Genomic DNA, 25,071 nt, shown 5'->3' on the forward strand with positions numbered 1-25,071 from the left:
TGGAGGGAAAAGGAGATTTGTGCTTTTCCCTCCCTGCCTTTAAATAACTTTTAATGAAATTTCAAAAGTTTTGCAAGAGACGTTGTGACATTTTCCATGAGGATTGTGATATCAGTTATTCTTTCTTTCTCTTTACAAACTGTTGTAAATGACTTTAATATCCCAGTTATATTAAAAAAAAATTTTTAACGTTTGTTTTTGACAGAGAGAGAGAGAGAGAGAGAGAGAGAGAGAGAGAGAGCATGAGCGGGAGAGGGGCAGAGAGAGAGGGAGACCCAGAATCCAAAGCAGGCTCCAGGCTCTGCACTGTCAGCACAGAGCCCAATGCGGGGCTCGAACCCATGAACTGTGAGATCATGACCCGAGCCGAAGTCAGACGCTCAACTGACTGAGCCGCCCAGGCGCCCTTCCAGTTATATTTTTTATATCACAATGAAATAAGTATATTATTATTAAAATTTTTCAAATGTTTGTTTTTGTATAAATGATTTCATCTGGGCACCATGTGATGTCTGTGTGCCACATTTTGGGAAACCTTCCCTTTAAGAGAAGAACAAAGTCTTTTATGTCAAACAATGAAAAAAATATATTACTATAAATTTTTATGAAAACATGAGAGTACCATGGTAGTCATCATGTGCATCATCAGTTTTCCTGGCCAACGTTTTCAGAAGTATTTACTTTGAGAAAGAGCAAGGGCTTCTAACTTAGAACTTGAATCCCCATCTGCTACTTACTGGAGTCAGATATGTTTTGGGTATACTCTGAGCCACCTTTTGTGGGGAGGATTAAATAAGGTTATAAATGTATAGAACCTAGGAGAAACAAGTGGCTAATAGTACACACCATATAAATAGGAGTTTTTGTGATAACTTCTGCTATTATTTCAATTTTTAATGTTTATTTATTTTTGAAAGAGAGAGAGAGAGAGAGAGAGAGAGAGAGAGACAGGAGTGTGAGTTGGGGAAGGGGCAGAGAGAGAGAGAGAGAGAGGGAGACACAGAATCTGAAGCACGCTCCAGAGTCTAAGCTGTCAGCACAGAGCCTAACATGGGGCTTGAACTCACGAACCATGAGATCATGACCTGAGCCAAAGTCGGATGCTTAACCTACTGAGCCACCCAGGTGCCCCAATAACTTCTGTTATTATTGAAGAAGTCAATAAATGGAGCTATTGTCATAATGCTACACAGCTCTGGGTTGGTCGGCCATTCACTATCATTAAGCACAGTTGGAAATTATCTAGGCAAGTTAATAAACCATGACTTTTAACTTTTTGTGTATAGATTAATCACAGCATAGAAACTGGAGTGGATGGCTTTCAGAGTGACAATATCATTAGAGGTATTTTGCGGGGATGTTGGTTGTCTCACAAAGTTAGAAGGGATAAGAACCTGGAGCTGTCCCTTTGGTCACTGCCCTTCAGGTAGGGTCTAGAGATAGACAAGAGATACAATCCAGAAACAGCTGAATGTGGGAAAGTCTAGCCCTGCATTACTTACAGCCAAGGTATGTTGGCTTGGCACTCTGCACGTACTGTAAAAAGTTGAGTTCACTACTGATGCAATGGCTGAGAAGGCCACACAACAGTGTTTTAAGAAGAACAAATTAAAATAGTGAAACAATGTACATTTTTGTAGTTAAAAGTAAACATTTTCCTCTGATTTAGTAAGGACAGCATTTTTCAAGAGCACCAATTAAATCCTAAAGTGCATTACTGCATGAAGCTGCACACTGTAATCTCTTCACATTTTCAGGCAATTTTCAGAAAGCTGTGAGATTCTTTTCTAATGTTTTCTTTCCTCCTGCGTATGTCATAATGCATAATGCACACATACGGCTCCTGCTTTCTTCTTCCCTTTCCCTTCACCTCGAACCACACATGCTTCTTTAACTTCTTTCTCTTGATCAGGTATAATATACTGATTCTCAGTTCATGGCTCCTCTTATTTGAGGTCGCTCATCAATAGTCTGCTGGGCCTAGGGGTGTGTGTGTGTGTGTGTGTGTGTGTGTGTGTGCGTGTGTAGATAAAAAGTTTTGTTGTTACTACATGCTGACAATAGAAATACACATTCTACATTTAAACTTTTAAATGTTTATTTATTTGAGAGAGAGAGACAGAGACAGAGAGAGAGAGAGAGAGAGAGCAGGGTGCAGAGCAGAGAGAGAGGGAGACACAGAATACAAAGCAGGCTCCAGGCTCCGAGCTGTCAGCACAGAGCCTGACACGGGGTTTGAACCCACAAACTGTGAAATCATGACCTGAGCCAAAGTTGGATGCTTAACCGACTGAGCCACTCAGGTGCCTCTACATTCTACATTTATATATGAAATTATAAATAAGCTAAAGCCATTTATCAAACACGATACTATATACTGTTTTTTAAAGGAAGTTACTCTTCCCACAGAGTGGCTACTCCAAGAGGATGTACTCATAAGGACTTTGGTTATTTGAAACTATGCTGAGATGGATGTGTGTATTCTGTTGTTGATAAGCATGAAAAAAAGCCATAGGGTGTATTTCCACAGGCGAAGCCAGAAGGGAATTTTTCTTAATCAGTGTTGCCTTCCCTTCATCAGCATGGGGAAATTTATCACTGTATCCATAGTAATTCAACAAAATTTTCAGAGAAATAAATTTCTGGCAATGGAAAACACCAAATATTAAAGTACTCATAGCCAGTTTCAATAGGCTGGAAAGACTCTTGATTATCTCCTATTTGTTTAGATTTGGACCCTGATCTTACACACCCACTCATATTTCACACTGAAAGAACAATATTGATGGTGCACCTGGGTGGCTCAGTTGGTTAAGCATCTGACTCTTGATTTCAGCTCAGGTCATGATCTCACCATTAATGAGATCAAGCCCTGCACTGTGCTGACAGTGTGGATGGAGACTGCTTGGAATTTTCTCTCTCCCTCTTTCTTGGCCCCTCCCCCCCCATCAAAATAAATAAATGAAATTTAAAAATGAAAGTAGAATATTGGTATTTGGAAACTGTATTTAAGAGGATAGCTATACCAGTACCATGGCTAAATGTTTTATTTATTTATTTAGCAAATACTTCCAAAATCATCCCAGGGTAAGAATATGTGTATATGGCTTGTAGTAACACCAAACATAGGGATTTGAAAGACCATTTACATTAGCCAAGCTGACAGTAAGATAGCCTTAAGCATAGGTACAAGGTGAGGATTGGTTTCACATTTGGATTCCTCATGATGAAGACATTTGGGAAAATACCGCTGAAAGTTCAAACTTGAGTCACTATTACTTTTGTCACACTCACATTTACTAGGCCCATTTTTCTTTCTTTTTTTAAATTAAATTTTATTTTTTTTAATTTACATCCAAATTAGTTAGCATATAGTGCAAACATGATTTCAGGATTTCTTAATGCCCCTTACCCATTTAGCCCATCCACCCTCCCACAACCCCTCCAGCAACCCTCTGTTCTCCATATTTAAGAGTCTCTTATGTTTTTGTCCCCCTCCCTGTTTTATATTATTTTTGTTTGCCTTCCCTTATGTTCATCTGTTTTGTTTCTTAAAGTCCTCATATGAATGAAGTCATATGATATTTGTCTTTCTCTGACTAATTTCGCTTAGCATAATACCCTCTAGTTCCATCCACGTAGTTGCGAATGGCAATATTTCATTCTTTTTGATTGTACTAGGCCCATTTTTCTTCCTTAAATGTTTTGTTGGAACATAGAAAGCACAATCTTTTGTGTATTGCCTATGGCCGTCTTCGCACTACAAGGGCTCAGGTGTCTAGTTGCGATACTGACTAGTGAGCCCGCTCTTCCCTTGACACCTTGCACAGTGAACTACAAACCTTGATGACACAGTTATAACCCCACAGCGTTCCCCATTTCCAGACCTTTTCTATACCGCCTGGCCCGCTTCCCACCCAGGGTCCCACTGAGGACTCTGGCCTCTGCGCTTTCTCTGCTGACAGTTCCAGGTGTTTCCAGGACTCAGATACCTCAAATAACATCAAAACTCGCTATGTATTCATCTGACCCCTTCTCTGCAGCCCACCATCCTCCCCTGTCCCTGCCCCACCACAACGGTAAGGGCCTTGGTGGCTGTGATGCTTGTGAGGAGAAGGACAAAGATCTTGAGGATCCTCTTCCTTGGAGGAAGAGCACAGACCATGCTACTCTGACCAGCCTGAGGCCTGCAGGCTCCCTCCTCGTACTCACTCACACTTAATCTCCTGGAAGTACTGAACTGTGGACCTACCAGTTGAATCTTTGGTTAGAATCAAGATGGAAGGAACACGATCGCCTCTGCCTCAGCTCTGCTCGGTAAACTAGAGCAGCAAGGTGCATATACTGCAAAGGGACATGCACAGCAATGGGTATCAGCAGCAGTGGCCATGGCTCCAATAGGCATGCACAATGACTTAGGCATGTGCAATGTGTTTGAGGTTTTTCCTCTGGTACTGTCTAGACCAGGAAACACACGGTCTCCTGAGGGTGAGAAAGGGGGCTTAAAGAGTGCTTTTTCCTCCCGGCCAATATTTCTTATGCATCCAGAAACTTTGGGGACAGACAGCCCCATGTTATGCTTAGGGGAGAATGTGTCTCAGAAAGATGGCTCTGACAGGGGTGCTTGGGTGGCTCAGCTGATTGAGTGTGGGACTTTGGCTCAGGTCATGATCTCACGGTTCCTGAGTTTAAGCCCCACATGGGGCTCGCTGCTGTCAGTGCTCTGGATCCTCTGTCCCCATCTCTCTGCCCCTCCCCTGCTCATGCTCTAGCTCTCAAAAATAAAAATTAAAAGAAATATCATTAATTTCCTTAAAAAAAAAAAAGAAAGATGGCTGTGACAGAAATAGACATTAAGGAACTTAATACCTATTTCATACATGCTTTGATTAATCATTTTCTTCTCTGCTTCTGGGTTTTCTGTTATGCTTGCAATGAATTTGCTTCCTTACAATAAATATATTCACACTTGTTTACTTTTTTGCTTGTGTTTCCGTACATTTAAACCTCTAGATTGGTAACTGATTTCTCTGTGTGTACCTGTGATCATTCAGCCAGTGAATGGTTCAGAAATATCCATATATATTGATCTTAAGATTTAGGCCTAGTCCACTGTCCCATGGTGTACAGCAGTGGTGACTATGTTCTTCACATACTGTAATCCCCAAATATCAGTCAAACTACTTGTAAGGAAAGCTGACTTTGTTGCATGACACTATCAGGGAGATCATTTCCTGGGCAGAGCCTTAGTGGAGTCTCAGAGGTGGCAGGCAGGAGAGATACTCACACAGGTCTTGAAGGCTGGTGTAAAGCAGATCTTGCAATATAGGAGGAGGGTGTAATTAGCATCGAGTAAGAATTGTGATAGAATGGTTTGGGTTTGCTGGACATATTAAGTCAAGAATTTTAAGATAAACAGTTAAAAAACTCATGGGTTTGAAAAATGTCATTTGGGAATTTTTATTGAAGAGTTGATGGGTCTTCAAGGTAATTCCTATGATAAACAAGTAAGTTACTTGCAATCTTTATCTTTTTAGGCAAAAGTTTCCTGGATTAGTGTAGTTATGTTGATGAAGCCAGTGAAATATAAACTCTTGTTAGTGTAGATAGTAAACTGTGCACAGGTTTCCATTCTTACATATTTTTTAAAGAAGTTTTAAATTTAATTTTTTTAAAGTTTTGATTTAAATTCCAGCTAGTTAACATGTAGTGTAATATTAGCTTCAGGTGTACAATTTAGTGGCTCAACACTTCAATAACGCCCAGTGTTCATCACAAGTGTATTCCTTTATCCCCATCAGCTATTTTATTTTATTCTTTCTAGTCTAATCTTTATTATTTTACTATTTTTTTTGTTCTCCTTTTTCTAGCTCCTTTAGCTGTAAAGTTAGATTGTTTGAGGGTTTGTTTTTTTTTTTATTCTTGAGGTCTGTTTAGCTATAAACTTTACTCCTAGAATTGCTTTCGCTGCATCTCAATTATTTGGGACCATTATGTTTTCATTTTCATTTGTCTCCATGTAACTTTTGATTTCTTGATTGACCCATTCATTGCTTAGTAGCATGTTATTTAACCTCTATGTATTTGTGGTTTTTCCAGATTTTTTTCTTGTGGTTGATTTCTAGTTTCATAGCACTGTGGTCAGAAAATATGGATGATATGCCTTAATCTTCTTGTGTTTGTTGAGACTTGTTTCGTGGCCTAATTATGTGATCTATTCTGGAGATGTTCCTGGTGCACTTGAAAAGAATGTATATTCTGCTGTTTTAGGATGTACTGTTTAAAATATATCTGTTAAATACATCTGGTCCAGTGTTTCATTCAAAGCCCCTGTTTCCTTGTTGAGTTTCTGTTTGGATAATCTGTCCATTGATGCAAGTGGGGTGCTAAAGTCTTCTACTATTATTGTATTACTATTGATTTGTTCCTTTATATTTGTTATTAACTGTTTTACATATGGATACTCCCATATGGTTCATAAATATTTACGATTATTACATCTTTGTGTTCAATTGCCCCCCCCCCCCCCGCTTATGATTATATGTGTCCTTTTTTGTCTCTTGTTTCAGTGTTTCCTTTAAAGTCTTTTTTTTCTGGGGGCACCCGGGTGGCTTAGTTGGTTAAATGTCCAACTTCAGCTCAGGTCATGATCTCGTGGTCTGTGAGTTCGGGCCCTGTGTCAGGCTCTGTGTTGACAACTCAGAGCCTAGAGCCTGCTTCAGATTCTGTCACCCTCTCTCTCTGCCCCTCCCCCACTCATGCTCTGACTCTCTCTGTCTCTCAAAAATAAACGTTAAATTAAAAAAAGTCTTTTTTCTGATATAAGTATTGCCACCCCGGCTTTCTTTTCACATCCATTTGCATGACAAATGTTTCTCCATCCCCTCACTTTCCATCTGCACATGGCTTTCAGTCTGAAATGAGTCTCTTGTAGGCAACATATAGATGGGTCTTAAGTTTTTAAATTTACTCTGTCACCCTATGTCTTTTGATTGGAGCAATTATTCCATTTACATTCAAAGTAATTATTAATAGAGGCTGAGTCAGTTAAGCGTCTGACTCTTGATTTAGGCTCAGGTCATGATCTCGTGGTTCATGAGTTTGAGCCCTGCATCAGCCTCCATGCTGACAGTGTGGAACCTGCTTGGAATTCTGTCTCTCTCCCTCTCTCTTTGCCCCTCCCCTGCTCGCTCTCTCTCTCTCTCTCTCTCTCTCTCTCAAAATAAATAAGCTTATTTTAAAAACAAAATAATCATTAATAGTTATGTATTTATTGCCATTTTGCTACTTGGTTTGTGGTTGTTTTTGTAGCTTTTCTCTGATGCTTTATTCTCTTGCTCTCTTTCATGGTTTGCTGGCTTTCCCCAGTGATATACTTGGATTTCTTTCTCTTTATTCTTTGTATATCTATTACTAGTTTTTGATTTGTTGTTACCATTTGGTTTATATATGACATCTTCTGTATATGGCAGTCTATATTAAGTTTATGGTCACTTATGCTTGAATCCGTTGTTTACTTCTCTCCGCCTCATGTTTTAGGTATATGGTGTCATATTTCACATCCTTTTATTTTGTGAATCTTTTGACTGATTTTTACAGATGTATGTATTTTTGCCGCTTTTGTGCTTCCTGCTTCCTATACTCTTACTTATGGTCTTTCCTTTCCAGTCAGAGTCCCCTTTAATTTTTGTTGTAGTACTTTCTTAGTGATCATAAACTCCTTTATTTTTTGTTTGCCTGAGAGACTCTTTATCTCTCATTCTCTTCTGAATGATAGCCTTGCTGGATAGAGTATTCTTGGCTGCAGGTTTTTCCCTTTCAGCGTTTTGAATATATCATGCCACTGTCTTCTGGCCTGCAAAATTTCTGCTGAAAAATCCACTGAGAGCCTTATGAGGTTTCCCTCGTGTACAGTTGTCTTCTTTTCTCTTGGCGATTTAAATTTTTTTCATCACTACTTTTTGCCATTTTTATTACTAATGTGTCTTGGTGTGGACTTCCTTGGGCTGATTTTGTTGGAGGATCTCTGTGTCTCCTGGATTTGGATATCTGTTTCCTTCCCCAGATTAGGGAAGTTTTCAGCTATTATTTCTTCAAATAAATTTTCTGCCCTCTTTTCTCTCTTATTTTTCTGAGATTTCTATAATGAAAATATTATTATGCTTCATGGAGTCACCGAGTTTCCTAAATCTATCCTCACTTTGTAAATTTTTGTTCTACCTCCTCAGCTTGATTACTTTCCATTATTCTGTCTTTCAGGTTGGTAATTTGCTCCTCTGCTTCCTCTAGGATGCTATTTATTCTTTCAATTGTATTTTTAATTTCATTTATTTTGTTCTTCATCTGTGCTTGGTTCTTTTTTATCTATTTGTTAAGAGTCTCACTGAGGTCCTCCACTCTTGTCTCAAGTTCAACGAGTATGGTTATAATCATAACTTTAAATTCTCTATCAGGTATAGTACTTATATCTGTTTCACTTAGGTCTCTTGATGTATTTTTGTCCTGTTCTTTCATTTGGGACATATTCTTCTGTCTCCTCATTTTGAATAATTATCTGTGTCTGTTTCTGTGCATTAGGAAAGTCAGGAAGGCCCCCTGCTCTTGAAAGTAATGGGTGGGGCAGGCACTGTTTACAAGGTGGTACTGGTCCTCTTCCACAGAGAACTTGCAGTCACTTCAGAGAGTAGCCATGGTCACTTAGTAAAGTGCATGCAGGTGGGGACATGGTGCCCACAGGCTGTGTGCTGGTCTCTTCCACAGGGGACATGCAGCAGCTGCTGTGGAGACAGGGGCTAGCCAGGGACACTTTGAAAGTGCATGTGGGCAGCAGATGAAGCTTTAATAAGGTGTTCATGTCTTCCCCAGGAAGTGACCAGCTACTACAGCCAGGACTGAGGCCCCACAAAAGGTACAGGTCAGGAGACATGGTATTGTTGAGGTTTACATCATTTTTCTGGGGGAGGGGACCGGCAATGCTGGGACTGAGGCAAGCATGACTGGAAATGGTGGGTCTGCTGAAAGGTTGGGAGGAGGGCCTTGATGTAACCAAGTTAGGTAGCTAGTGTCAGCTCTGCAATGGTTTCTGCAGGTGGCCATGTGTTTATGCTGAGGCAGGGGGAGGGAAATGCTGCCTGCCAACTTTGTTACTGGAGGGGTCTCCCTGTGAGTCCTGCCTCTCCAGGGCCAACACTGAGATAAACAAATAACTCTCCCTCTTGTATGTCCCATTTTTTGAACTGCTGCTTCTACAGTGGCTCTCCACATGCTCTTTGTCATGCTGTCTCTTTAAGGGCAAGGACTCAGCTTCCTAACACCCTCTGGGCTCTCCCATAGCCTAGCCTGCTGATTTTTAAAATTACAGGCTTAAGTCCCACTGGTTGTAAGAACTCATAAAATTTGGCCCCTCTCACTTTCAAAGCCAAATGTTATGGGGATTCATCTTCCCTTTGTGGGCTCCCCCATGTGAAGGTCTATCTCTTACCCTTCTCTGCACCCAAGACTTCCTCCCTTCAGTGGTCAGACCCATAGTGTTTAACTCTCCCCCACATCGCTGCCCTTTATACCCTCTTTTATGTGACCTCATCTTTATTTGTAGGGTTTGTTCTGCGAATCTTTGGGTCATTACCTGGGCTGTTTACACAGATGTATTATCTAGTTGTATACACTGATGTATTATCTAGTTATATCCATGGGACAAGGTGAACTTAGGGTCCTCCTACAAGCCATCTTCCTAACCTCTTAAAATTCTTAATTTTGTTAAGGACAATTAATCAAATTTTGATTTTATAGGTAGTGCTTTTTATATCCTCTTTAAAAAGTCTTTGTATGCTTAAAGTCACGAAGATATATTGTTTTCTTCTAAAAATGTTACTGATTTGGTTTTCAAGTTTAGTTTGATAAACCATTTTATCATTTTATTTTTTTTTTAAGTAAACTCCACATCCAATGTGGGGCTTGAAGTCAAGACTCAGAGATTAATAGTCACATGCTATACTGACTAAGCCAGCCAGGTGCCCCAAACCATTTTATTTTAATTTATTTATTTTTAATTTTTTAAATGTTTATTTATTTATTTATTTATTTATTTATTTTAAGAGAGAGAGAGAGAGAGAGCGAGAGAGAGAGAGAGAGAGAGAGGGAAGGGCTGAGAGACAGAGGAAGATACAGAATCCAAAGCAGGCTCCAGGCTCTGCACTGTCAGCACAGAGCCTGATATGGGGCTTGAACCCATGAACCGCGAGATCGTGACCCCCAGCTGAAGTTGGATGCTTAACTGACTGAGCCACCCAGGTGCCCCGCCCCAAACAATTTTAAATTAATGTTTTGTATGCTGTAAGGTAGTGATCAAAGTTCATTTTTTCCACATTGAAATAATGTTGCCCCACTGAATTACAGGGGAATATATATCTATAGTGTTTAATCTGGAAGTGTTTCTGGACTTTCTATTCTCTTCCACTACTCTATTTGTCTGTTCTTATGCTGATACGGAATCATCTGAATTAGTACAGACTTCTATCTAGTAAGGCTTGATAACTGATACATATGTAATATAAATAACTTTGTTCTTCAAGCTTGTGTTTGCTATTCATTGCATTCACATACCAATTTTAGCAGAAGTATGTCAATATCTATACCCAAAACCCTACTTTGTTTTGGGTCAGTTGCAGATTAGTTCTATATCTAAATGTACATGTACCTATAAACACTTAGAGTATTGCCAGGTTCAAATGAAGCAAACAAACTATTTTGTTTCTCTCAAATATTCATCTGAATTACATAAGGAAAGTAGGCTATGAAATTCTAAATGCATAAACTTTTGTTTTTGTTTTTTTACATTGTCCCCTTGAATTGTGGTATAAACCATATAGGATTAGTTTAACTCCCATACTCTCTGGTGCAATCACAAAACTGTAATCCAGTCCCTGTTAATTGGTAAGTCTTGAAGTAATTTCCATGTGTGAAAATATCATGGATTTTACTGAGTCACATTGCTGAAGACTGCGTAGGAAAGGAGATAGCTCCAGAGCTAAGGTAGTTTTCCCATTAACAGAATGTTATGTTCTGTGGTGGGGTACTGTCAGAAATTTCTACAGGAACGAAGTTGAGAAATGTAGCTAATTTCATATCATGAAAACCCAAACCACATCTCTAATCTCTGTCATAATTTTGGGAGAAGTACAAACAACATGATTCTGCTTTTAACTCCCTACAGCAGGCATGGGAGTATTGTTCATATTAAACATAGAAGGAGCACCTGAGAGTGAAGAACGTATCATGGAGTGCCTAAGCCAGTGGTAACTGAACAACATGCAGATGCTTACACTCCAGGCAGGATATTCTGCTTCCCATTGCTACCCAGATGGAGAAGTTGGTCCATCCAATGGCATGGTTGCTCCTCACGCCATCCTGACTATGGTATCCCAAAGAGTAATGCAAATGTTTCAAAACCTCTTTCCTACACCTCTACTCTAAATCTACATATGTAGTGTCCTTTGACAAAATATGAGCCAGGCAATACTGAATAAAATATCTGACTTTGAATAATAGGCTTATTTATATACACAGGTAATTGGTGCTGACAATTGAGGCAACACATTAGAATTTTTTTTCATAGGGAAGATTAATACTCAATTTTAAAGAAGCATAAAATATTTACCTATACTTGCTTCTTGGTAAGTATGTTCTACCAAAACAATTCAGTGTGAAGCCCACAAGCTCTATTCACACTTCCCTTTACAACACATTCTTTTAATTCAAAACTTTAGATGTGGATCTCATCTTATCATTAACTTCAGAATTCCAAAACAGACATGCATTTCATCAGACACAGTGCTTTTTCTTGTGGCCAACCCATAAAACAGAACAAAAGCACTTTGCAACCAGCCAGACATTCACACTACATGGGTCCTTTATACCTTAATGACAATATATAAGAGAAAAAAAGATCCCAGGAGGGAAAAAGCAAGTTGCATCATGAAAACGAAATAATGGCAGATTAAAAGCCATTGTTTAACCATCTTCCCAGCCTCAGAGTAGTTTGCTCCTAGCATGCCCCAGAATCACCCTAAAATCACTGAAGCATTGTTTCTTTGTAATATGATTTTTTGCCAGACATTGGATCTTGCTTCTCCTAGTGACCATCCCTAATTGTTTGCTTCCCAAAAAGTTCCACCCAAGGACTTGGATAAAAATCAATATTCACACATCTGAATTAATTCTGATCTCATCACATGAGGATGAGTGTCGGTTTATTTCAATTATTGTTTTCAGAGCCTCTGAGGAATTGTTTGATTTTCTTCTCCCTCTATTGATGGCTCTTCTTTCTTTTCTACTCCTGTGGAAGCTTTTCTGATGGACAGCGGGACTCTGTGGTATCAGAGTTGATGTTCAAGTGGCTAAAGCCTTCTACTAGCATTTTCCAAGAGGATGCGTTTTGCCCTTTAGAGTTCCCCGAAATAGCTTCCCTTTGAATGAGGCAATAATGGCATTTACACTTATTCTGATCTCTATCATGTGAGAAATAGATCTTTCCTTCCCTTTCAACCCGATAAGGTGCCATGTGATAGTAACTTTTCTGTCTCATGTTCTCCATGAATGTCTTTTTCCTCTGAGGGAACGCTGACTTCTCCCACCGCCTCTCATGTTGGCTCATCTCATCTCTGTATTGCTGTTGGATCGTTTCCTCGGGTAGAGGGGTGAGGTAGTTGCTATTAAAACTGGGGCTAAAGCTAATACGATCCAGGTTTTGCACTTTGGAGAAAGATGACTGGGAAGTTGATGTAAGTTTCTGGGACATTTCTTTTGGTGGAATCAGCAATGAATCAGAATTAAAAGGTGGGGTAACTTTACGTGGAGGATCCATGGACAAATAGTCTCAGCTCAAAGCTACCTTTGAATCTCAGGGCTGGACAGGAAATTGAAACTCAAGGTTCTCAGTTTGCTTGAAATTAATAAGAAAAAAAGACTGCAGCCAAAAGTTGTCAAGCTGAAAAAAAGTGGTGGAAGGAGAAGAAAGAACAGGGAGGGTCATAAAAAATTAGTTTTTATTTTTTAATGTAGAGAAATATCCTTATTTTCTAATGGGAATGAAACCAATAATAATGAAGCATATTAATGATTAAACATAGAGTGAAAGACATATTACAGTGACATTCTTTATCCAGACTCTACTTTTCTCCTGTAAACATGGGACACAAAAATCCACTAGTTTGGCAATTATTATCCTGTTTTGGAGAGTTTTGTATTATTAGTCATAATGAGCAAACCCAGCATCCAGGTCTTAGTCTTTTTACTTTATACCATTTTCTAATAAATGGAACCAGGGCTCCTAAGAGAAACTGTTGGTTCTAGAAGACTAAGGAAACAAATGTCAAATATAATATGGCATCCTTAAAAGTCTGAGGAACTGTTAAAGACAGATGCCTATGCAAATAATCCATCAGTACTGACCTAAGAATTTAGAGAATGTTCTTCCAATCAGTGATATTATAGAAAAGTAATTAACTCAATAAATATTCAGTAAAGCTCACTATGTTTCATGCAGTATCTTGAGTCAGCATCCCACATGCTATGTTTCAGCCAAATTTCATCCTCTTTCTATTCATCACGTGGCCTGTGCTCTAATTTCCACAACCTCATACTTGCTCTTGTGCACAACCTCATACATCCTTTGTCAGGAATGATTTCCTCCATCTTAATCTGGCTGATTGCTAGTTACCTTCACTCTCAGGAGGCTTTCTCTGACCCTCTGGAATTAGGTCATTTCCTGCTAAGTGCAGACAAGTCCATACAATTATCTTCTCTCTAATAGAAAACACTTATCACAGTTTCTTGTCAGTGCTTGTTTTATTGAATGTCTCCCAACAGACTAGTTGGCTCCTTGAGGTCAGAGATCATGCTGTCTTTCCCTCTCTTCAATCCTAGATCCTAACATAATCTGGGATGATGTTTTATATATCTAGTGTCATAGTTAAATATCAGATGTTAGGAGGGAGAAATAATCAAATGTAAAACCATACATCAAATCCTGTTCATCCAACAAAGATTAAATGTTAAATAGAAGAGTGTAGCTAATAAATTTAATTTTTAATAGATGAAATATGATAGACATTCCTTGTAAAACTACAAATATATCAACATTTTATTCAAGTTCAAAATGAGATGATTGGAACTGCAGTCTGAGAGCTCTGCTTTGGGGGGAAAGGCTTCCTGACTCAGAATACCATACACACGGTAAGGGTCAGACCTTTGTTTTCCATCGAATGCTGATGTGTCTGGATATGGTGCCTGGACCTGTGACAACAATTTCTGTACCACAAGGGGATCTGGACTTAGGAGAAGCCCATCCAGTGAGAATAGAAGCTCAGAAATATGGAGTTTGTTACTTTATGGCATCATTGACTTATGAAGTTAATCATGTATATAACTACTCTGCAGTGGACTTTTGTTTCTCTGACATAATTTCTTATCATATCACAAGTTAAACTAATTTAATTATGTTTTCTGCTATGTCAAGAGTGAATCTTAACTAAGTTATTTTAGTTCTCTCTAGTGGCTCATTTCTGGTGGCTGTTTGTCACCAGGGAGACAAAGTTAAGTCCTCTGTTGACTGCTGGGAACCCTCCCAGTGACTTTGACAAACTTCATCCATGACCTTTGGATTCCCCAACAGATTCCTTAAACCCACCCAAGGTGTGTCAGTTTCTACAATGTTCATTTAAAGGTGGGGACCTGAATGATGGTACAATAGGCTACAGAATAAACTATGGGTGTTAGATCCTTACTTTTACAATATATTATTTTACCTCTACTTAAACAACCCACCCAAGGATGAAATAAAGTGAGTGTGTTAGATAGGTAAACTAAGAGAAAAGCATACAAGTGGCACCAACCCCATCGACTTTTGCACATTGGTAGTGCACTGGTAAACTGGTTCTGGTAGCGGGAGGGGAGAATGCACCAGACTGTAACATATGTTGGCTAACTTCTGTCATGTAAACACTCCTGCCTTTACTGATTCAAGCTGCTGACAATCTAACAACTGGTTTGTAAAATCCCTAGATGTTTTTGCACCGGCCCTTATGAATTGGAATGATCTTACTCCTGCAATCACTGAGTGTTGTGAAACTAAAGGAGATTGTCAGGAGTCCTGGCATTTTCCCCCTCCTCACTCATGTGTGACTTTCCCAAGCCTGGCATTAATGGCATCTTTTAGACCATAACTAGGCTGTTTGCAGCCTCATATGTTTCCTTCTGGGGAGAGCAGGAGGAGAAGGATTGGGTCTCAGAGCCTCATCTTCACAGGTGAATGGAACCTCAGGTGCTATGTTTAAGTCTTTGACCAGGGCTCAAAACTTGCCTATGCCTCTCACACCTCCTGACCCTCAATTATGTACCAGAAACTGAGGCACCCAGAGGTACAGCAGCTTGCTTAAGGTCACAGACACAGTTAGTAAGTGATGGGGCTGGAATTCTGCTTCAGATATGCTTTTCCTCAAAGCCAGAGTCAGTGGAGACACATCTGTGCTGTGAGGTGTTTCCTAGGGGGACAGGCACAATAAATCCAAGTGTTTTACTGAGTGGTTGTGGGAACCACGACAAAGTCACGTTTGATTCAAGACATACTCACTCCCTGAAGTCTGAAGTGCAGGAAACCTTCAGTTACAAGGGAGACATAATTATCCATAGAACAAGATTATTGTATAAACTCTGAGACCTGCTTTACTTCCTTTTTAATCTCATCCTTTGATAAATACTACTAAGCAGAAGTAAGTAAATATATAACGTTGGAAAGAATGAGAGATAACACTTACCTTCATACACTCTTAGTGAGACTGAGAGGCAGGCTAGGGATATGCATCAAGATTTACATGTAAACTCCATAAGGTCCATACATTTTCTTTTTAAAAATGTCTTCTAATCAAATGATCAGATTGATGTACAAAGCTTTCTGAACAAAGATATTTACCCTAGCTATATTTGAAAAGGTGTAGAACTGGAAAGAACTTAAATATACATCCATAAAGGTTTGATTGAATAAAATAGACTAGTTCCATGGACAGGGTAATATGCATTTAAAACTTAAGGTTTCAGGCCACACTCAGTAAATAAGACATAGCCTCTGTAGAGAAAATATTATCATCGCAAAGAACATATCCCTCTTGTGGATCAGAGTATCTTACTTTTGCATTAGTTCAGAACCTGGGAGGAGCTGATGTTAAAACAGAATTCAATGTGCAAAAAATTTATTAGGGGAAACATCTGTGAGAGAAAGCATGAATTCAGGGGAAGCTAGGAGAGAGCCTTTAGAACCTTATTCTGGTCTGAACTCTAGTGAAGAACAGAGAAGGAATAAAGGTTGGGTAAAAGCATCTTTGACTACATAGCAGTTCTTTTTTTTTAATGTTTATTTATTTATTTTTGAGAGAAAGAGAGAAAAAGGGAGAGAGAGCGCGCGAGAGAGAGCTCACAAGTGGGGGAGTGGCAGAGAGAGAATCTGAAGCAGGCTCCAGGCTCTGAGCTGTCAGCACAGAGCCCAACACGGGGCTGGAACTCACAAACTGTAAGATCATGACTGGAGCCAAAGTCAGACGCTTAACCAACCCAGGTGTCCCAACACATCAGTTCTAAGTAGAGTTTGCAAAGTCACTGGGGTGGGGGGGAGTCCTTGTGTCACAATTGGCTATCTACTTGTATTGCTAGCCAAAATGGTATATTTAACTTTGAACTCCCACTTGTAACAATGGAAAAACAGACCAAATATATAAAACATTTGCCGGCAAATCCTTGTATATCAGGTAATGTGAAGGACAGTGATCCTTGAGAGAGAAGAAACAAAAGAGATGTGAACAATGACTGCTCAGAGAAGGTTTTCAGGCTACCGCACGTGGGTGGGTGGGGGACCCAGATGGAGCCAGTGGACTTTCTGAGTTGAGAAGAGAGAACTGAGTTTCTGAGAGATCAAGGCAACTAGTGTTCAAAAGATACCAGAGAGGAGAAAGCTGCAATGAGAGAAAACCTTAGGGGTCAAAGGGTCTCCCTCATGTATTAAGCACATGTATGTGATGCCAGGGAAAGTACCATCTGAAAGGATTAGAAGGAACAGTGCCTAGTGCTTGGAGTAGGTGGTAATTGTGCCTGTTAAATCAGTAAGACTGGAAAACCTAGGGATACGTGGGTAACTGGATTAGTACTCAGAGGAGTCTTTTGTCAGTAGTGGGGAGTAAGTATCCCCAGACCTGGTGCTGCTCTAGTTCCACCGAACAGTATTAAAACATAAGTAAATAGATGAATGAATGAACAAATAAATAAGTGAATACACAAAAACTATTGAAGAAGTTGAGGCATAAACATTATTTTCATACACTGCTGGTGTGACTGGAGGGTAGGTTAGGAATATATGCCAAGATTTAAATGTAAAATCTATAGGATCATAAGAGGGTTCCCGTCAACACTTGGGTGTGAGGTAATTTCTGAGGACAGAGAAAGAATCATGTGCTAGGATTAGAGAAGACAATATTTAGTACTTGCACAGAAATTAGAAAAGTACCTGTTCCCAACAGCCAGGCTGGAAAACCTCAGGATTTATGGGATGTTAGGTAGAGTACTCAGAAGGATCATTTCTTGGTCATGGAGAATAATTAGCCATCTACTGCTCCATCTACAGCTCCAGTTATACTAAATCCTAAATGGAAGACCCAAAGAATCAAAGTGTTTCCAAGTAATTTAATTGCATAGTAGAAAAAGCACAAGAATAATTTTAGCATCACAGTAATATCCATCATTCGATAAGGTAGCATCCATTATCATACATTCAATCAAAACTTAGCAGGCATGCAAATAAGCAGGAAAATTCAACTCATAATGGGATGATAAATGAGTCAATTGAGAATAGCCCAGACTGACACAGAAGTTAAAAATAGCAGATAAGAACAGTAAAACAGTTATTATAACAATATTCCATATGTTTAAAAAGTTAAGAGCACTGAATAATATATAGAATAGTTGAATCACTATATTGTACACCTGAAACTAATATAATACTGTATTCTCACTTTACTGGAATGAAAATTTTAAAAATTAAATTGAAAAAAGTCAAGATATGTAAAATACCAAAAAAAAAAACAAAAAACCCACAAATGGACTATAGATGAATTGCAGAAAAAGTACTGAACTTTAAAGATAGCAATATAAGTTATCCAAAATTAAATGAAGAGGAAAAAGAAATGTTTTTATAAATTCACAGAGCATCAGTGAGCTGTGGGAGAACTTCCAGCAGCTCTCATATATGTGCAATTGGGGTCCCTGGAGGAGTGGATCAAGAGGTGGGGACAGATAAAACATTTGAAGAAATAATGCCCCCAGTTTTTCCATATTGATGAAAACTATAATCCCACAAATGGAAGAAACTCAATAAAGCACAAGTAACATGAAGGAAACTATACTAAGGCACATGATAATCAAATTGCTCAAAACCAGTGATAAAGAGAAAATCTTAAAGCAACCAGAAAGGTAAAAAATGTTAATTACCCAGAGGGATTTTTCCTGAGAAACAACCCAAGTAATGACAACGTAAGCAACATTTGCTAAAGCAAAAAGAAAACCTCTGAGCCTAGAATTCTATAAGCAGTGAAAATATTTTTTCAAAAATAATGACAAAATAATGTCCTAAATAACATCTTTTTCACATACACAGAATCTAAGAGGATTAATCAACAGCAGACCTCCCCTTATAAGAAATGTTCAAGCAAGTCATTCAGGCAGAAGGAAAACAGCACCAAATGGGAACATAGATTTCTGCAAAGCAATGGAAAGTACCTGAAATAGTAACTGCATGGGTAGAGGTATAAGATGTTTTTCTTACTATTTAAACTCTTTGAAAGATATTTGACTCTTCATGAAAAAAATAACAATGTAATGTAGGGATTTAAACATATGTAAAAGTAGGGGCACCTGGGTGGCTGAGTCGGTTAAGCATCTGACTTTGGCTCAGGTCATGATCTCATGGTTCATGGGTTTGAGACCCGTGTCGGGTTCTGTGCTGACAGCTCAGAGCCTGGAGCCTGCTTCGGATTCTGTGTCTCCCTCTCTCTCTCTCTGCCCCTCCCCTGCTCGTGTTCTGTCTCTATCTCTCTCAAAAATAAATAAACATTAAAATTGTTTTAAACACATGTAAAAGTAAAATGTATGGAGAAAAACCCACAAAGGTTGGGAGGAGGGAAATGAAATATTAACGTAATGTTCTCATTAAGTTAAATAAACATAGCTTTATTTAAAAGTATACTGTGATAAAATAAAAGTACATTTTAAGCTCAAGATCAAACCCTCAAATAACAACCAAAGTTATTGCTAATAAGCCAACAAAAGATAAAATGGAACCAGAAAATATTACCAAAAAGGCAGAAAAAGGCAGAAAGGGAATAAAGTGCATATGGAACAGAAACAAAATCAGCCTCCCAGGAATAGTCTTATCTTATTATCACTGCCACACTCAGTCATGGACTGAGAGCAGCCTGTGGGAAATGTGGTCTAATAAAAATGTGGAGATGGATTTCAGAATGCAATAGCTGGTGGCCTAAGACAATTACCTTCCCTACAGGCAGAGTTATGAGATGTACTTCCTAATGGCAGTCACGCTAATGCCTCTGTCTGGATAACTCCTTCCCTCATCCTGATTAACTTCTATCCCTTCAGTTCTGAGGTTCAGGGCACTTCTTCAGGCAAGCACATCTGACTTCTCTAAAAGGCAGATGCTGACAAAGTCCCCTTTATTCTCTCTAACTTAGGTAAGTACTTACAAATTTGCTGTAACTGCTCATACAATCATGTATCTCTCCCAAGCCCCAAGCCCACTAGAGTGTGATTTCGGAGTTGTAACAGCAGTGCCCAGCTCAGTGTTCTTGGAATTCATAGAATACACACTCCCTCTTCAGGAGTGTGTAGGGTTCTTCTCAATGCCTGCAGCATTGTTCCTCTACATACCCTTGTTCTCTGATCCCTCACCGTCTTCAAGTATCTGCTTAATGTCACCTTCTCAACAAGACTGGCCATGAACACACCATTTAAAACTGCATACCCACCAATCAGCACTCCCACTCCTCCTTTCTTTCACTACTTTTCTAACAGCACATTACCTTTGACTGCATTTCATCATTTGTTGATTTATTTATATTGTTTATCATTGTCTCTCCCACTAGAATATAAACTCAACAAGGGCAGGCATTTTAGATTGCTTAGTTCACTGGTGCATCCCCTGCTCCAACAACACTGCCTGGCACATAGATTATTCTTAATCAATATTTGTGGCTGAAATGAATTAAGTGCCCGATGCTAAGTAGGTGTTCAGCAAATGGTAGGCTTTATTAACGCTGCTTTCCTGGTTGAGTGATACTGGACAGGAGGTAGTCAGAGAACAGTGCAAATTGCTAAACACAGAGGGAGGAAATTGCTTGGATGTGGTCACCACCATCCACCTAGTTCTACCCAGAGTACAGTCCTGACAGTTGTTTTGGACTAAGTGGGTGCCTCTCACTTCCCCAGAGTACAGGCTGTCCTTATTAGTCAGCCACCCACACCCAGCATGGAGAGGGACACTGAGGCAGAAAGCAGGAGCTGGATTGTTTGGTAGTTTCCTCTATGACATCACATCAAACCTCACATTTACATTTGAAGTGCTTAAAATTCCTAGTCATACCATGTTCAACTGTAAATATCAACAACAGATATGTTGCCATGAGAAAGAGAAATGTTTTCACTGCAACCTGATGTGTTCGTTCTGTTAAAGATCAATTAGGAGTACTGAGAATGATTATTATTGACAATCACCAAGTGTTGAACACATAAAACTATAATAAGATTTATTAGGCTTATTTAACTGACGAGGAACAGACTTAGCAAAGGAACATAGACTAAGGTTAATAGAGTCAATAAGAGGCAATGCACTGATTTACCAGATCAACCTGTGAGCTTTCTCTCACAGATTTCCAATATTCACTTTTTTAGGAAAACTGTATTATAGATAAACTTCAAATGATAGGATTGGGTTCACAGGCAGATATGAATACTTAGCTAGTTTTTTATTCAACAAACAGAGGTTAAAGCTGCTTGAGAATTCACAGAGCTTCACTGGATAGAATATGATGGAAGCTCAAAAACACTGAATAAAAAATAGTCTAATTTTGGCTCATATGAAGGTAATTAGAAATAGAATTTTCACATAATTGATATATGCAACCTAAGACACAGCACATGAATCTTTAATTTTCTACCAAATAGTATACATTGTATCCTATAAAATAATAAAGGTACAATATTCAGAGAGTCATATAACTCCAAACACACAGAAAAGAAAATAGATCACAGGCAAACACTAACATTTTTACATCTCTCTATCCAACCATTTTGTTTCTATGTGTCGGTATGGATATATGTATATATACTTTACAGCATTAAAATGTACTTTATATACATTTTTTTTTTGGTCCAGCATGTTTTGTTAAATTGTTGTATTTTTTTTAAGTTTTAAATGTTTATTTATTATCAAGAGAGAAAGAGAGACACAGTGTGCGAGTGGGGGAGGGGCAGAGAGAGAGGGAGACAGAATCTTAGTCAGACTCCAGGCTCCGAGCTGTCAGCACAGAGCCCGAGGTGAGGCTCGAACTCACAAACCACGAGATCATGACCTGAGCCATAGTCAGATGCCTAACCAACTGAGCCACCCAGGCACCCCTAAATTGTTTTATTGTTAAATTGACTTATTTTCTTTAAAAATTCAATAACGTTAAAAGCAAATATTGGGGCGCCTGGGTGGCTCAGTCAGTTAAGCGTCCGACTTCGGCTCAGGTCATGATCTCGCAGTCCGTGGGTTTGAGCCCCGCGTCGGGCTCTGTGCTGACAGCTCAGAGCCTGGAACCTGTTTCGGATTCTGTGTCTCCCTCTCTCTCTGACCCTCCCCCGTTCATGCTCTGTCTCTCCCTGTCTCAAAAATAAATAAACGTTAAAAAAAAATTAAAAAAAAGCAAATATTGAACAGTGGACATGTAGAAAAGGAGAACAATATGGGGAAAATCTGAGATAGTACAAATCTCATATTAAAATCGATGTAGGGGCGCCTGGGTGGCGCAGTCGGTTAGGCGTCCGACTTCAGCCAGGTCACGATCTCGCGGTCCGTGAGTTCGAGGCCCGCATCAGGCTCCGGGCCGATGGCTCGGAGCCTGGAGCCTGTTTCCGATTCTGTGTCTCCCTCTCTCTCTGCCCCTCCCCCGTTCATGCTCTGTCTCTCTCTGTCCCAAAAATAAATAAAAAACGTTGAAAAAAAAATAAAAATAAAATATAAAATAAAATAAAATCGATGTGAAATAAACAGAGTCACTGGTTGATTGAAAAGACATGATTTTTGTGTATCAATATTATATGCCCACAAAAGCAAGAGAATCACTTGGGAAATATCTTAAAATGAAATACTGAGAAAATCCAAAATGAAATTCGTAGTGTGTCATAGAAGGAAATAGTAAAACTTTACTTACCACTCAAAATAGAATTTAAATGAATGAAGAGAACTTCAAGATAGCTTGGTAGTGAGGATGGTAGTTAGCTGAGCTGGGGATGAAGGGTGATAGTCACCCTGGTCTTCCACCCTTATGAATCCTCTAGGACACAGTGACATCATGGATCTACCTCACAATTACAAGGCTGTGTTGCTATGGCACACTAGGGGTGCCATTTTTGGGACCACATCCTATTACCTCCCTTCAATCCTAATGCCTCTACTTTTACTTTACTTTACTTCTTTACTTTACCTTACTTTACTTTACTTTACTTTACTTTACTTTTGGGGGAGGGTGGAATAAAAATATCATAGTACATAACAAGGAATTATGGTATATTCCAGCCCCAAATACTACTGACAGAGACTGGACATGTGTCTGGATCAGATGACCCATAAATTATTAATATGTTCACCCTTTAGTGCTTCTGAGGGAATAAGATTTGGGGGACACGGGGATATTTGTCTATTTTGTGTACTGCTGTAACCCAAACATCTGGAACATTTTTTGGCACATTGTAGGCACTTAATAAATCTTCCTAGATTGAACAGATTGGTCTGGCTCCCCCATGAAACTATAAGAACCTCCAGGGCAAGGACCCTGAACTTTGGAAACCATTCCTCCAGGACACTGCTAAACTCCTGCTAGGTATCACTGAATATTGACTCAATCAAGCAAATAAATTCCCAAACACAGTCAATGAGTGTTTGAATTTTTACTTTAGAGTTATTATTTTCTCTGTAGTGCACCTGAACTGTGACTGAATAATTTTCTTTAACTAAAAAAACACCATTTAGTTAAAAAAACACACACACACACACAAGTACGCAACTAATTAAATATAGGAAAAAGAAAATAAAACTATGAAATTTTTACAAATAAAGTTCAGATTGGGTAGTAAAAATGCTATAATTCTCTAAATTTCATAGAGACAGAGTAGAGTGGTTGTTTCAGGGGCTGGGAGAAAGATGAACAAAGAGTTAATTGATAAAGAGTTTCAGTTTTGCAACATGAAAAGGGTTCTGAAGATTGAGTGGGCGACAATATGAATGTACCTAAACTTCCCCTAGAAGTTGAGGGACCAGATGACAGAAGCTTGTGGCAAGAATGATTTAAGAAGAGATTTGGGAAGAAGTCTGGAGAAGATGGCGGCATAGGTGGACACAGGGCTCACCTCATCCTGCTGACCCGCTTAGATTCCACCCACATCTGCCTAAATAACCCAGAAAACCGCCAGAAGACTAGCAGAATGGACTCTCTGGAGCCAAGCGTAGACAAGAGGCCCACGGAAGAGGGTAGGAAGGGCAGAGAGACGGTACGTGCTATGCGGACTGGCGGGAGGGAGCTGAGGCAGTGGAGGGGCAGCCCGCCCTTCAAAGCAGAGCCCCTGAAGTGTGGCTTGCAAAAGCAGAGCAGCCGGATGGAGTGAGTTCTGACAGCCAATGGGACTTAACATCTGGAAGGTTAAAAGTCAACAGCTCTGCTCTCAGAGAGCAGGTAGGCCAAGAGGACACTGGGAGGGAGAGTTGTTGAGCCCCGGGAGACAGAGCTCAGCTTGGCAGGGGAAAAAAGCCCCCTGGGAAGCACCATCTCCCTCTCCCATCCCCCAGGCGATATTCCAAAGGGAACCAGTTCCCGGCACGGAACTTGCTATCACCACGCAAATGCCCAACGCTGTGCTTCCGTGGATCCATCCCTCCACTGGGCCTGCCTCCCTCCTGGTGCTGCAGGGCCCCTCCCGCAGGGGACCACCGACGGCAAAGTGAGCTAAGCCTACACCTCCCGCGCCTGTGCACCTTGGATCCACCCTGGCTAATACACCAGGTCCCATTGAAGCAGCACCACAGGCTTGGCAGTGTGCAAGCAGCCCAGACAGGGGCCACATCACTCCACAGTGAGTCCTGCCCCTGGGAGAGGGGAACATAAGGTACACACCAGTCTGACTGTGGCCCCAGCGGTGGGCTGGGGGCAGACATCGGGTCCGACTGCAGCCCCGACCACCAACACAAGTTCCTTCCGACAGCACAGGGGAAGTGCCCTGCAGTTTGGAGCTACCACAGGGACTACGCAAAATGATGAAATGGAAGAATTCTCCTCAAAAGAAACTCCAGGAAGTACCGACAGCTAACAAAGTGATCAAACCCGATTTAAGCAATATAATGGAACAAGAATTTAGAATAATCATCATAAAATTAATCTCTGGGCTTGAAAAAAGCATAGAGGACAGCAGAGAATCTATTGCTACAGAGATCAAGGGGCTAAGAAATAGTCATGAGGAGCTGAAAAATGCTATAAATGAGGTGCAAAATAAAATGGAGGTGGCCATAGCATGGATTGAAATGCTATGGAAGAGGAGAGAATAGGTGAATTAGAAGATAAAATTATGGAAAAAGAGGAAGCTGAGAAAAAGAGAGATAAAAAAATCCAGGAGTATGAGGAGAGAGTTAGAGAACTAAGTGATGCAATCAAATGGAACAATATCTGTATCATAGGAATTCCAGAAAAGGAAGAGAGAGAGAAAGGGGCT

The 25,071-nt window shown here is 39.8% G+C and overlaps 1 long non-coding RNA gene and 1 other non-coding gene across 2 annotated transcripts; both read right to left on the reverse strand.

Moving 5' to 3' along the window:
- Window positions 1-12,694: 12,694 nt before the first annotated feature.
- Window positions 12,695-22,658, reverse strand: LOC131502748 (uncharacterized). The gene is made up of 3 exons (XR_009257158.1): window positions 22,524-22,658; window positions 17,549-17,683; window positions 12,695-12,985 (listed from the first exon to the last, which is right to left on the reverse strand). It is a non-coding gene; the product is annotated as an uncharacterized LOC131502748 (long non-coding RNA).
- TRNAH-AUG (transfer RNA histidin (anticodon AUG)) lies at window positions 21,638-21,722 on the reverse strand. The gene has a single exon. It is a non-coding gene; the product is annotated as a tRNA-His (tRNA).
- Window positions 22,659-25,071: the final 2,413 nt, after the last annotated feature.

The sequence above is a fragment of the Neofelis nebulosa genome, chromosome X (assembly GCF_028018385.1).
Source record: "Neofelis nebulosa isolate mNeoNeb1 chromosome X, mNeoNeb1.pri, whole genome shotgun sequence".
In the NCBI taxonomy this organism is placed as follows: domain Eukaryota; kingdom Metazoa; phylum Chordata; class Mammalia; order Carnivora; family Felidae; genus Neofelis; species Neofelis nebulosa.